Source organism: Podarcis liolepis (assembly GCF_965112155.1).
Source record: "Podarcis liolepis genome assembly, chromosome: 10".
Classification (NCBI taxonomy): domain Eukaryota; kingdom Metazoa; phylum Chordata; class Lepidosauria; order Squamata; family Lacertidae; genus Podarcis; species Podarcis liolepis.
In genome coordinates, this window is record NC_139562.1 from 59,978,601 (window position 1) to 59,994,107 (window position 15,507).

Genomic DNA, 15,507 nt, shown 5'->3' on the forward strand with positions numbered 1-15,507 from the left:
TGCTGGGTATCATACAGTGGTACCTCGGGTTACATACGCTTCAGGTTACATACGCTTCAGGTTACAGACTCCGCTAACCCAGAAATAGTGCTTCAGGTTAAGAACTTTGCTTCAGGATAAGAACAGAAATTGGGCTCCAGAGACGCGGCAGCAGCGGGAGGCTCCATTAGCTAAAGTGGTGCTTCAGGTTAAGAACCGTTTCAGGTTAAGTACGGACCTCCGGAACGAATTAAGTACTTAACCTGAGGTACCACTGTATTTCCCCCAGCTTTCAAATTACAATACTTTGTAACTAAAAAAATGTATGCCACCCCTTAGAGAATGTGCAGGACATCATTATTGAGACTGCTACTTGGGTTTTGTGTTGAGGGAAAGGGAACGGTATCTGTTGCACATTTTCTCTGATAACTAATGATGAGCAGCACAAATACACACACACACACACACACACACACACACACACACTGGGCCAGCTCAATTTTGTGAATTTTTTCTTATTCAAAAGTTTGATCTTGGCGTTTTTATTATTATTATTAAACACAAAATTCATTCATTGCCAATGTACCTAAATTTAAAAAGAAGAGAGCCCCTGAAATATACTCAGAGTCACAAAGTGATTTCATGCTCTTTATTCAGCTCATAGTGGTGAGGAGGAATGAATGAATGTCCCCTCAAAGTATCTGCTTTATATACATTATTTACACAATGGGCTGCACATGATTGGCTAATTCTGGAATTCTACTGTAAGCCAATCAGGTTGTGGATTCACTTATATCTGGAGCATGATTGGGTGGTTCCTGCCAACCAATCATACTGCTGCATTGTTCTAGGACCAATCAGACTGCTGCATTCTGTATCCTATTGTTCTAGGACCAATCAGACTGCTGCAATTTGGATCCTATTGTTCTAGGACCAATCAGATTGCTTCAGTTTGGATCCTATTCAACTCAGTACATAACAGCCCCAAAATGGAAACAACAGGACTTACCAACAAAAGAAGAGTGGCAGATGAAAATGATGGACTTTGCAGAACTGGCAAAACTGACGGGAAGAATCTGGAACCAGCGAGATCAAGCATTCCAAAAAGACTGGAATAAATTTGTTTTATATTTGAAAGACAACTGTAAGCAATTAACATCACTAGCAGGGTTGGTTGAAGACATGTAAGATGAAATTGCTACCTATTCAGGTTGAGTAATTTAATATTTTAGGTAATGATAAAACAAGGATAGGAAACGAAGTGAGATGTAAAGATGCAAAATTTAATTTTGTAAACCATTAGTCGGGAGGGAAGGAAGTCGATAGGCTCAGCGGAGCCAAAGAGTTATTATGAGAAGATATGTTATTGTGTAATGTGATTATATGTAAAACTAATTTAAAAAATTATTTAAAAAGTTAAAAAGAAGAGAAACAGCAAGCGCCCTTCCTCTTTTGGAATCTTCAGACTGCAATCCTATGCACACCTACCTAGTCTAGGAGGAAATCCCATTAGACTTAATGGGCTTGCTTCCAAGTTGATATAGGATTGCACTGCCAGGCTGCAATGTTGTACACACTTATAGCAAGCTCTCTACACACATTCAGGGCAGCTGCATGCAATGAAGGGAATTCATGAGTTCATTGGTCCCATACCTTCCACTATGTCCCTGGTGCTGGCTCTGTCGCCTTCCAAATATTGGGAAAGGAATGTTTGCAGTGGGGAGCCACCATTCTGTACTTGAGGGGTCTCCCTCGGAGAGACAAATGTCATAATACATGTGGCACTTACATTGAGTACAGCAGGTTCTCATTGCAGAAGTTCCTTTCCCAATACAGTGGTACGTTGGTTCTCAAATGCCTTGGTACTCAAACAACTTGGAACCCAAACACTGCAAACCTGGAAGTAAGTGTTCCGGTCTGCGAACTTTTTTCGGAAGTCGAACATGCTCCATTTTGAGTGTTATGCTTCCGTTTTGAGTGCCACACTTCCGTTTTGAGTGTTACGCTGAGGTCCGTCTGTTTTTGCTATTTATTTTGCCTTTTTGTTTTTGCGGCTCTTTTTTGTGACAGTGTGGAACCCAGCTCAGCTACTGATTGATTGATTGATTGTGTGACTGCAATACACTGTTTATTGCTTTCATTTTATGGATTAATGGTCTCGCTAGATAGTAAAAGTCATGCTAAACTGCTGTTTTAGGGGTTGTTTTTCAAAGTCTGGAATGGATTAATCCATTTTTCATTACTTTCTATGGGAAAGTGCACCTTGGTTTTGGAACGCTTTGGTTTTGGAACGGACTTCCGGAACAGATTATGTTTGAGAACCAAGGTACCACTGTACACAGAAGATGGTGAATCGAGAGACCAGGATGCAAGGAGCAGACAGGATGAATGGACTTGTCCCCAGTCTCCTCCTAACATGAGGGAGAATGGCTACAGAGGGATTTGCTTGGGAGTAAGTCCCTTGGAACCTAAGGGAATTAGAAGTGAAACAGAATTCTAATAGAATTAGGTGCACATAGGATTGCAATATTAGGATTTTGTTTTTAATTCCGTGGGGGCTGCACTGTTGTCCTCTTCCGTACATGTAATCAGCCGTCTCCTTCCAAAGAATAGTAAGCAGCGATATGAATTCCCTGCAGCAAAGCTGCAACTGATTTTATCCGGTTGCTTTATTACCTTAAAGGCAGGTTCAAAGAATCATAGAATGATCTCATCTTCTAAAAAAATCATACCCTAAAGGCAGCCTACATCTGTCTTCGGAGAATGTTAAGTTCACCCTGCTTTTATATGCTTGGAAATATTTTTGTTTCGTAAATGTAAAGCTCTAAATCAGGGGCGAGGAAACTGCTGCCCTCCAGATGTTGCTGGATTCTGACCATCCCTTATCTTTGGCCATGCTGGAGGGCGCTGATGGGAGTTCAAATCCAACAAAAACATCTGGAGGGCCACAGGTTCCCTACCCCTACTTAAATGCTAAGCTGGGGAACCACAAATTAGAGATTTTACTTCCTTGGGCTCCATGATCACTGCAGATGGTGACAGCAGCCACGAAATTAAAAGATGCCTGCTTCTTGGGAGAAAAGCAATGACAAACCGAGACAGCATCTTAAAAAGCAGCGACATCACCTTGCCGACAAAGGTCCGTATAGTTAAAGCTATGGTTTTCCCAGTAGTGATGTATGGAAGTGAAAGCTGGACCATAAAGAAGGCTGATCGGCGAAGAATTGATGCTTTTGAATTATGTTGCTGGAGGAGACTCTTGAGAGTCCCATGGACTGCAAGAAGATCAAACCTATCCATTCTGAAGGAAATCAGCACTGAGTGCTCACTGGAAGGACAACCGAGGCTCCAATACTTTGGCCACCTCATGAGAAGAGAAGACTCCCTGGAAAAGACCCTGATGTTGGGAAAGATTGAGGGCACAAGGAGTAGGGGACAACAGAGGACGAGATGGTTGGATAGTATTCTTGAAGCTACCAGCATGAGTTTGACCAAACTGTGGGAGGTCCCTTCTTCGTTTCGGGGGGCGCTACTGGTGCCCGCCGAGTCCCACGGCCACAGGATTTCGCTGCCTGTGGGTTTCCGACTTGGGTCTCCGCTTCGCCATAGCGGACGACCCGTTTCTGCGGAGCTTCCCCTTCACAGCGCGAAGGAGACCGCCATTGCCGTTCGCGCCGCCTCCGGAAGTCTCATACAGGTCAGACTTTACTTCCATTCAACTTTAGATGTACCATATGACTTTTTTCATGGACTTCCTCTGTAATAAGACGATTGGCTTTTGCTACCCAGTTTCAATCCGTCGAAACACTGGGTTGCCGTCAGGTCACAAAAGATCATCTGTGCCAAGCCACACAAAGTCAGCACTGGTTCACTTGAAAACCAAGACTTCCACTGGTTTAAAGGTTCACATTGATAAACCTTAAGTTGTATTTTATCCCTCCAGTTTCTCTCGCGTTTGCCCCATACTCCATGCAGTGTTTCCCAAGCTTGGGTCTCCAGCTGTTTTTGGACTACAATTCCCAGCATCCCTATCTACTGGACCTGCTATCTTGGGATGATGGGAATTGTAGTCTGAAAACAGCTGGATACCCAAGTTTGGGAAACTCTGCTCCAAAGCAAGAATTTGATTAATCTGTTGGCCAATATTAAATGCATGCTTTACAGTTAAACTTCTACTTGTGAATTAAAGACTTCTCCTGGTTTTTAGTATGCCTTTAAAAATTGCTGGCAGCTCTTGTTTCTTTTTTAGCATTCTCTCTCTGCAAAGCATGCCAACACCCTACAACTTCGTAAGCAATTGACTATATATATCACAGCGATAGGGCTGTTTGTCAGCACCCTTAGTGTCATAGGGAAAGTCAAAAGCAAATATTGTTTTTGGAAGGCAAGACGCTAGTAGCATCAAGTGAGCTCCTGTTGAAACAGCAGCGGCTGCTGGAGAAGCGAATTTCCTGCAGAGAGCACCATGTGTGCCTCTATGTGGAATAAAAGCGTGTAGACAGCTGTCCCAAATCTCAGAAGCCCTGGCTAAAATAAGGCTTAGGGTCCATATGCTAGGAGTTGTGAAGTCATCCCATTGTGTACAGTGGCTAGTGATGGCTCAAAAATTCATAATTACATGGTTGAGCACATCAATTTGCCCAGCTTGTGATGTTCAGATGTATGAATGGATCCCCGGTTTCCCAAAAAAAAAGAAGAAAAAAAGAGAGAGATGTTTTCTCACTTGGAATATTAATTGACATTCTGGGCCTTCACTGTCAACAAACTAAAGAGCCTCATGGCAGTTGGTTTATAGGAACATGCACAGAAGTCATTTAACGTTAGTGTCTTATACTTGAGTTGTGTACACATGACATTTTCTTCATAATCATTGGAGACTGAATACTTGGTGGGTTGTTGTTTATTTACATAGACCACACACAATCTAGATCTACTGCAGATTGTTTGCCCCGGAAAAGCGTCTCCAGAGAAACTGGTTTCGTTCTGAAAATAAACCTTATACGGTATACCAGTATATCTACTCACAGAATTAAAATCTGCCTGTGATCTACCGAGGGGTGGGGGGTGGTTCGGGGCAAAGTTGTTGAGCTTTTTTGGGGGGGGAGGAAAGAGCTACTGTGATCTACCAGTGATCTTCCACAGATGTCCAGTGATCTACCAGTAGATCAAGATCTACCTGTTGGACATGCCTGCAGACAATACTAAAGTGAGCTCCCGTTGTTCAGTCCCTGCTCCTGCCAACCTAGCAGTTCGAAAGCACGTCAAAGTGCAAGTAGATAAATAGGTACCACTCTGGCGGGAAGGTAAACAGCGTTTCCGTGTGCTGCTCTGGTTCGCCAGAAGCAGCTTAGTCATGACCCGGAAGCTGTACGCTGGCTCCTTCAGCCAAAAAGTGAGATGAGCGCCACAACCCCAGAGTCGTCTGCAACTGGACCTAATGGTCAGGGGTCCCTTTACCTTTACCTACTTTTGTATCTCCGCCAACAATTCTTAGACCACCTATGTATCCCAACATGGAAACCAGAGACAGAGGTTTTACGCTTCTTATTACAGGGGAGAGACCAGGAGCTCACCAAGACAGTAACCAAGTTCCCCAATTTGATTTTCTGCCGCCGAAGTACGCTACAGGACCCTGCCCTTGCTGGAGTCCCACAGAGGTGAAATAGATAGCTTGCCTCTTCTTCCCTTTGGCAAATGACTGTATTGTTGAAATGGCGACGAGATCGTATTGGCCTATTTATTCTGAATGTTTGCAAGTGATGCCAATAAAGGTTTGATGGCGGTGGTGATGATCTACTTTTGTAACCAAATAAAATATTTAATAAAAACCATTAAAAAAAAAACTTAGCCAATTCCAGTTTTAGTCAAGGGAGTTGTCCCATAACCAAATACAGTACAAAGTCGGTGTTAATATAGGTCATCATGGTGCGTCCCAGATTTTGTTGGACTATAACTCCAATCATACCTAACTAAGCTGGCTGTGGCTAATGTATATTGTAGTCCAGCAACATTTATAGATGGGGGGGGGGGGGAGCTATTTGTACTAGTTACAGAATTCTGCCCGTAAATATGCATTGGAGAATTAAAGAAGACAAATTGAAACCCAACAATTATATAGTTGATTGCTCCTTCTTTTAGACCAGATGAAGGGAAAAGCTCCTAAAAATAAAGAAAGAGTACAGAAAGCACAATTTTTAAAGAACAAACCCTAATGATTTAATATAATGATCTCTCTGAGATAATTGATTACAATCCACATGCTCTTGAAATCTCACGTGTGTTACCACTTCTGACACAAATTCAGCCTTTTAACTCACACCCAAGTCTTTCAATAGAGGATACTAATGGTTATAAATGACTTTAAAACATAATAAAGCTTGTAATAGGCTTGTAGATGATAGTAATTTTCCATACTGGTAATTCAGATTTAAGCCAATATAACTGCTGCAAAAATATAATCATCATCACTGAGCTTCCCCTGTGTGAAAAATAAACAATAACATGCATGAGCCTCATCCACCTCAAAACATATTTTACTGCTTATGCATAAAGAGGAGAGGGGAAATCTCATATCAAACTCAGTCCGCTTTTGCTATGGTGTGATAAAACAGAATTTGTCAAAAATAAAAATCATGGGATAAGTTGCTGCTGCACAATATATGTTCACAACTGAATCCCAGTTGCAAAAGGCCCAAGTGGGAAGAAACAGATACCAGTGTCTCAATTCCAACTGGGCTCATGTAATTGTCAGGAGTTCAGCCTATACTCGAGTAGGACCCTGGCAGAGACACATGCCATGTTCCTTCCCTCCTGGTCAATCGTTCTAATGCCTCTTGATATCAGTTGCTGTGATGTTCGGGCTGGAGAAAGATTTTGAATCTCCCGAACGAACGACCAGGAGGGAGAGAACATGCCAGTCGGGCATGTGTCTCTATCAGACCCCTACTCGTGTGTAGGACCTCCTGACACTTGGAACAGTTTTTCAGAAAAAAGTGATGTCCTGTTGCAACTGCTTTAAAAGTTGCTTCATTTGTTTTGGCAAGCAACATTAAAAGCCCAAAGGTACCTTTTCAAACAGGATGGGAACATCTTGCTTGAGTAACCTTGTTGATTGCCCACATGCTCAATGCACAATGCACTAATGAAGCCCACCCCAATCTCTCGTCATCTTTGGAGTTTTCAGCTTTTCTCCCTTGTTTGGAATAAATGTTGCTAAACATTCTGTGCACAGCACCGTTCGTATATTTCTCACTCTTCCACCACAGCATATGCTACAACAACACTCATTAGAATGTACAACAAGAGCTGCTTATTATGCTCCCCATCCTACCCCCAGTCCTCAAATAGCTATTATCTGGAAATATTTTGGCTTTCTTAAAAGGTAAAGGACCCTTGACAGTTAAGTCCACTCGCGAACAACTCTGGGGTTGCGCACTCATCTCGCTCTATAGGCCGAGAGAGCCAGCGTTTGTCTGCAGACAATTTTTCAGGGTCATGTGGCCAGCATGACTAAGCTGCTTCTGGCGAACCAGAGCAGTGCGTGGAAATGCCGTTTACCTTCCCGCCGGAGCGGTACCTATTTATCTACTTGCACTTTGATGTGCTTTCGAACTGCTAGGTTGGCAGGAGCTGGGACTGAGGAACAGGAGCTCACCCCGTTGCGGGGATTCGAACTGCCAGCCTTCTGACTGGCAAGCCCTAGGCTCAGTGGTTTAGACCACAGTGCCACTTTCTTACTAGAGTCTAAACGTAGGCAAATAAACTATTACATGGGCAGGGCTAAAAGCAGTAGGCCAAACAGGCATCAATATAAATCAGTGGTTCACAAACTTTCTTTTTCTCTGGCCACCCTTTCAGAATAAAAATTTGCTCATGCCAATTTTTTTACTGATAAGAAATACGTTGGAAAACCAGAAGAAGAAAAAACTCCTAGCAGTGCTTGATTTATAATATAGAACTCAACTACTTTATAATAGGACCATGGGACATCCAGAATATATAAAACAATGCAGCTACATAGGAACATGAATCAAAATAACCTTATATATATATTTTATTTCGCATACCATTATAAATATGAGCCTTTTGCATACGTACCTTACGTATTATATAAACTCAATGAGAGGTGTGTTTTTGCCAGGTAATATCATTTATGTTAGGTCTAATTTGAGACAGACGAACTCTCATCTCATCAACACAAACAAGCCTTTCTCTTTTCTGATCTTTCATATTTGTCAGAGTTGAAAATCCCTTGCTTTTCACAATAATATGTCACGGCGGACTGTAGCATAATGGCCTTGAAGACATGTGGATAGTTTCTGGTTGTATATCCATTTTTGTTTTTTGCTACTATACTGCACTGCACTGAAATGTTTAAATGTTTCTTCGATTGTCCTTGAATCTTCCTGCAAAACTTGCCATCCCTTTGAGAACCGCTGATATAAATGAACTAGTGTAAATAAGTTATTTGCGGACCTAGCATGTTAAGTCTTTAAGGTTGCAATCCTACACATCCCTGAGAGAAAGACCCATTCAACATTGCGGAACTTAATACTGAATAAACATGCATAGGATTACAGTGGAGATGTGCTCTCTTAAACCAACTCCTTTATCCCACGTATCCCTGCTGCAGCCCTTATGAGATAGGCGGTCATTCTCCTTATTCTGTGCACAACCATTAATCACATTTAAATAAATGTTCTATCCAGCAACACTTCATGGTATAAATGTCAAACTATCTTTCTGGCAGAAACTATCAGAGAATATCAGAGCCAATGCACAAAGACACACCAAAACTTGCTAGAAAGGGGATTTATTTATGACAACATAGCCATCCCATGTTGGGAAGATGTTTGAGTGATCTTTTTTCATTTCGTTGTTCTTTTTTGTTCTTATATCTTTGAAAATCTAATAAATATATTTTTTTAAAAAAATACACCACCAATCATACGTCTGGGTAACTTACATTAAAAAGAGAGAGAAGGAATTCATAACAGTAAGTGCCTTATTGGCCCAAATATAAGCCACACCTGAATACAACACAAGACGTAACCGGCTGTACATTTGAAAAAATAGTATATACTATTCATTGTATTGAGATTACAATATTGTATTTATTGGTATTACCTAGAGTTTGTACTACTGATGAAGCCCAGGATGGCGAAACAAGGCTAATATTCCAGAAATCTGGTACGTTGGTCCATTGGGGGGGAAATTCAGACAGGGACAGTTAAGCAATAACTTTACAGTGGTACCTCAGGTTACAGACCCTTCAGGCTACAGACGCGTCAGGTTACAGACTCCGCTAACCCAGAAATAGTACCTCATGTTAAGAACTTTGCTTCAGGATGAGAACAGAAATCGTGCGGCGGCAGCGGGAGTCCCCATTAGCTGAAGTAGTACCTCAGGTTAAGAACAGTTTCAGGTTAAGAACAGACCTCCAGAAGGAATTGAGTTCTTAACCCGAGGTACCACTGTACTACAACCAATTTTAAATCAAAAACTGTGAAGTTACTTTCAGCTTACACAGCTTGCTTCCTCAGATTTGATGTGAACCAAAAAGAGACAGGAAGTGACACGTGAAGTGCTTTCCTTGGTAGATAGAATGGTGGAAGTCCAGATAGTGATCTTTTTTTATATAAAAAAAGTTGCAAACCTGAAAGAGTATCTGCCTAAGTTACTTCCATACTAACAGTGCAATCCTAACCATGTCTACTCTGGAGGAGGCCCGGAGTGCTGTCTCATGGTATACAAGAGGGAGGGCCGGCCGGCAAGGGAGCTGATGCAGTGATCTGCAAAGCCTGTGCCATGTCTGTCTTCCTGCCTGAGAACATGCAAAACTAAACTTTCAGGAAGTGCAAGCTTGTTGCCTTGCTGGAAGAGATTGGTCTGTGAGCTCCAGCTGCGTGTTCAGACCCAGAAACCTCCCCCTTAAATAAATTCAGACAAGACTCAAATTTTGGTTTGGTTTTTGGCAGAATTTAGGCCACAACTTTATTGATTACAGAAAAGTGAGTGGTTGCATAGGCTCTGGTTTGACTAGCTCCCTATACCCTTGCAGGTAGCGCTGACCCAGGGCACCAGCGTAGGTCAGCCTGGGGTGAACACCTGGATAAGTGGAAAGCCAGGAACAGGCTATCTCCGCCACCCAAATGCCCCCCTGGACTCAGGCACAGGCACAACCCCCTCACAAGGGTTGACCAAACTATCAAGTCCCTGAATTCCTTTAACGAAATACCCTTCACACACGGATGACGAGAGCGTTCTCCCATCCCTATCACCTGAACCAGAGCCTGTATGCAACCTCACAAGTTGTGATGATTTGCTATGTGGCAGGCGAAACCCAAATGGCACCAGCCAATCAGCCAAGTGGGGAAAATTGCTGCCGTGCCCCTGTCCCAATGACAGACGACACACGACGGCATAGCAAGGTCAAGCACACAGCCCTAAAAGTAGGCAGAGGTGGGCAGGTGTTCCGATGCATGAGCTGAAAGAGGAAGCTCAGGGTCATGTGCATAGGTATATATAGATCCCTTGATCCGTTTAGCATGAGTCCCATTGGTCTGATTAAACCCAGCATCAATGGACCTACCAACTGGGTGCTGTGGCTATTCAATTGAACCAACCCAGAACACAGGGTTTGGTTGCCAGGTCTCACCGCAACACATGCCCTCTTTAAGGGAAGACCTGATTTTCCATCAGCCCCAGCCAGCATTGCCAATGGTCAGAGAAGAAGCTGTTTGCTGTCCAATGACATTTAGAGTGATACAGATGCCCTATCCTTGGATTAAATAAACACACAAAAACCCCTGACTTCACAAGTCTAGGTGCAACAAGATGAAGAGGAAAACGAACCACATACTGTACATGTTGTTTTATCTTCATAACACAAGGGAGGGTTCTGATATTTTTCAGCTAATTGCTCATTTGTTTGAGAAGAAAACAAAATATGCATGCTTCTTGTTCAAAAATATGAACAGCACAACATTTTTTTCTACTTGCAGCTCCAAAAACAATCGTTTGAACCTTAAAACTGTCGACTGTAGTGTGGCTCTTTTGCAAGTACTAGAGCTACCCCATAGTGATTGATCTGATAAATGTCACCCAAGAGCCTTTTCATCCCATAGTATTACTAAGTACATTCCTTGGGAGTGTAAAAGCGATAAATCTGTTTGACCCCAAAGAAAAGAACCATCTGATTTTTATAAGTAACCATCTTCTGCTGACTGCATCTGTGACCTTTTCGACTTGTAGGTGTAGCAAAGAAAAGTTAAAAGGCATCTCTTCTCATCTCTGCCTTCAAGAAAAATAATAAGCTCTGGCCCACAGTCAGCTTTGAGGTTTTAGGCTTTCGAGAGTATGATTTCAAGCACATTGTTTCAAAGCCCTTATCACCTCCACCAAAATACTTTTGGCAAAGAGATTCTAAGTCATTACTAACAGCACGGTCCTAAACAGGTCTGTGCAGAAGTAGTCCCATTGAGTTCCAGGCAAGAGGCTATATAGGACTGCAGCTTAAAAGATCCACTCATCACTTGTGAAATTGATTTGTGTTCAGTAAAATGGTGACTGCCATGTTGCACACCAAATGATGCCCAACTCAGAACCGTTCTGGAGCAGTCATGTATGAATCAACCTCTCATTGAAAGATATTAGAAATTAGGTGAATATTTATTTGAGAAGTTGTAAACCACTAGTTCATTTTTATAAAATTAAACCAGTGAACGAAATATACAAAATCACATAACAAATACATAAAAACGACAGAAGAACATACAAAATTCTTTCATTGTTGACAATGTATAAACACCTTCAACTTTTGTGTCCATTGACTTTAAGGCTATAGGTTCATTGTAATACCCTTAGAATCACAATACATAGAACTGGTAATGACAAAAAAATCTTAGTCCATAGAAGTGACTGTTTATGGGCTTAAATACTAAATAATGCATAGTAATAGCAGGTCAGGGAAGACTAGTAAGTGTTTTTACTTATAATTCCTTCATAATGTCCAAAGCAGGGAGTGTCCTATCTTTTCTGTGGATGTATGTGTAAGCTCAAGCTGCAAGCAGTGGTTTTCATCATTTTATTGTGGAGAAAATGCAGTGCCCCACTCTTTGGACATGCCCATTATGGTTTGAGAACCTTTGTTTATGCGGGGGGTTTTTTGGAGTCTTTATAATAGCCGTCTTGCAACTGGGACTTGGATTTGTGGTTTTCACTATGGTGGCCAGACATAAGATTACCCATGCTTAGGAAAAAGCACTAGCTCTTTGCCCCGCTTGGAAAAACTTCACCCGGTCCACTCAACCTCATTCATGCTCATGGGAACATAGGAAGCTGTCTTACACAGCATCATAACATCAATCCATCCTGCTCAGTATCATCTATGCTGACTTGCAGAGGCTGCCCAGGCAGAGGTGGATTTAGGGGAGCACAACCAGTTCGGGCGCACTGGGCGCAGAGCCTTGGGGGCACCACATCTATAATTTGGAATGGTCTGTGACAGGTGGAGGGGTACTGAATTTTGGCGTCACACAGGGCACCACTGAAATTTGAGACCCCAAGATGCGGCACTGGTCCAGAGTTTCAGACAGCAGTCTCTCCCAGCCCTACTATTGGCTAATTAAACAATCTATGGCCTTTTAAACTGTGTGTTTGTGGAAGGGGGGTATTGTTTGTTACTATGGTTTGTATTTTTGTGTTTTGTACAGTGGTACCTCGGGTTACAAACACTTCGGGTTACAAACACTTCAGGTTACAAACTCTGCTAACCCAGAAGTAGTACCAGAAGTAGTAGAGTGAGAATAGAAATTGTGTGGTGGTGGCGCGGCGGCAGCAGGAGGCCCCATTAGCAAAAGTGCACCTCAGGTTAAGAACGGTTTCAGGTTAAGAACGGACCTCCAGAACAAATTAAGTTCATATCCCAAGGTACCACTGTATTGTAAGCCATCCTGTGATCCTCAGATGAAGGGTGGTATAGAAATGTAAAATAATAATAATAATAATAATAATAATAATAATAATAATAATACCCAGATTGAACCTGGGACCTACTGCATGCTAAACAGATGCTCTATCCCTCAGTCACAACCCTTTTCCACTCACCTACAATTGATGCAATGGCCAGACAGGAATTCAAAGGATACTGAACTTACGCATAATGGATGTATAGTTTCCATATCCATACCGATGTATGGAAGCAAACATAGCACAAGTGCAGTGATGCCAGCCAGTTAATGTTAATCCTTTTCATTTTCCAGTAGGAAGTGTACTCATGGTCTTCTGCATAACGGTGCAGTGACCAAACAATTAAGGAACTTGATTTAATTTGACAACTTTGGTGATTTAGCCTTCAAACTGCCTTGTTTTGTTTTGGTGGTGTTTGTTTTTGCCAATAAAAAGAAGAACATATATAACACTGGGCTAGTGAGCTCATTCCTATAAGAGGACTTTACATTTGAAACAGACTGTGTCCTGCTTCGCTTTTTGCCAAATGAAGACCTAATGAGCTGAATCCATAAAAGATAGTTTGACTTTCATCCCAATGGGACATGTTTGTCAGACTTTAAATCCAATTTATTTCAGTGGGGCTAACTTGTTCTTGATTCACCCAAATATGTTTTATTCTTATTAAGTTGGGCGCTGGGTTTATGGTTTATAGTACATTTTATCTACATTTTGTTCACACAGTCCTTGATTTCCCCGCCACATTTCTTCATTTCATAATAAAGAAATCTTACTTTGCTTTGGATTTACCAGTTCCTCATAGTTCTAACATTTTATAATCTATTTGCTGATGAGAAATAGATGCAAAACAGTATCCTAACTTATTTCACTGGGATGTTTCAGAACAAGGAGGAGAAGAAGAAATGAACCACAATATTTGTTAAAATTGCATTGTCTGTACAAACACACCTCAGAGGGAAAGAAATCCTTACTTTTTTAAAAGCATAAGAAAAAGACAGAATGAATTCTTTCAGGTAATTACTATTTTCAGTTGTCACAAATTCTTGTTGAAATTTTGGAATAATTAAGAATGAGGCAAATGCTGTTTGGATAGGCAGAAGAATAATGTGAGACTCGGCTGAAGGAGAGTTCAGAGAAATTAATAATAATTCCATGTGGATTCTGAATCTCTTTGAATCTGTTCAAATTATAGTACTGTGAGTATTGATGTTAGTATTCTTTTGTTCAACGATATCTACCCTGGATATAACTATTCTGGAAAATTAGCAGTGTGTTTGTAAGGGAGTGATTCATCAGAGACACAGATCCATGAGTAACCTTATTATATGGAAACTTATACTAAATTAGTCACAAATGCCACATACCTAAGAGAGGCAACACCTAATTTAGAGGATACAAAACACCCATAAACTTGAAATATGAACTTGAGGTAGCTGGAACTCCTTTGTTTGATGTCTCCAGTGTTCAGCATATTAGTAATCCATTTCATAAAACCCGTAGGCGTTGGAGCTCTTTACATCAGCACTATCCACTAATAACCATGAATAATGATGATGATTTTATCATTTATACCCCACCCATCTGGCTGGGTTTCCCCAGCAACAAGTTATCCAACAAGTTAGTTAGTTAGTTATCCAACGAGTAATCCAACAAGTTAGTTAGTCCAATGATTTCCATTTGCTCAACAGAACTTCCCATTCCTGTCCTCTCTTCTCATGCCCTCTCCAAATCCCCTTTGGGGGATTGAGAGAATCCGCAGAACAGATTCAGGGGGCATAGGAGTGCATGGGGAAAACATAAGGAGAGAAAGTTCTGTTGTGCAGCTGGAAGGTCTCGCACTCATGGAGCTACCGTACTTGGCTGGATATCACCCAACAAAGCTGGCAATAGGCTCCTTAGCAAAGCAACCTCTTGTCAGAACGGATAAAATGAACATAAGTCTTTCTCCCCATTTCTTCCAAAAACCTGCTGCTGCCCAGGTGGTTGCCCTGTGGTTGCAGCTTATTGTCTGTGTTTTGAATGGATCTTTTAATAGTATTTTAATTCTGTTAGTGTTTAATTATATTTTAATGATAGTCTTTTTAGTTTGTTCTATTTTATGTGTGTAAGCTGGTGGAAAGGCGTGATATAAAATAGCAATAACAATAATAGAAAGGGCAGTCTGACCCCAGTACAGCGGAACCTTGAGTTGCAGACGTAATCCATCCCATAGGCACGTCTGCAACTCGAAGCGTTCACATCCAGAAGCGCTGCGTCTGTGCATGTGCATAGCGTGATTTAGCACTTCTGTGCATGTGCCAGCAGCAGAACCGGAAGTAACCATCCCGGTATTTCCAGGTTGCTGCAGGACGCAACCTGAAAGGGCATAACCGGAAGCAGACGCAACGTGAGGTATGACTGCAATGCAAAACTGTGATCTGTACTCAGAAACACAAGCATAGGGCAATACAGTGGTACCTCGGGTTACAGACACTTCAGGTTACAGATGCTTCAGGTTACAGACTCCGCTAACCCAGAAATAGTGCCTTGGGTTAAGAACTTTGTTTCAGGATGAGAACA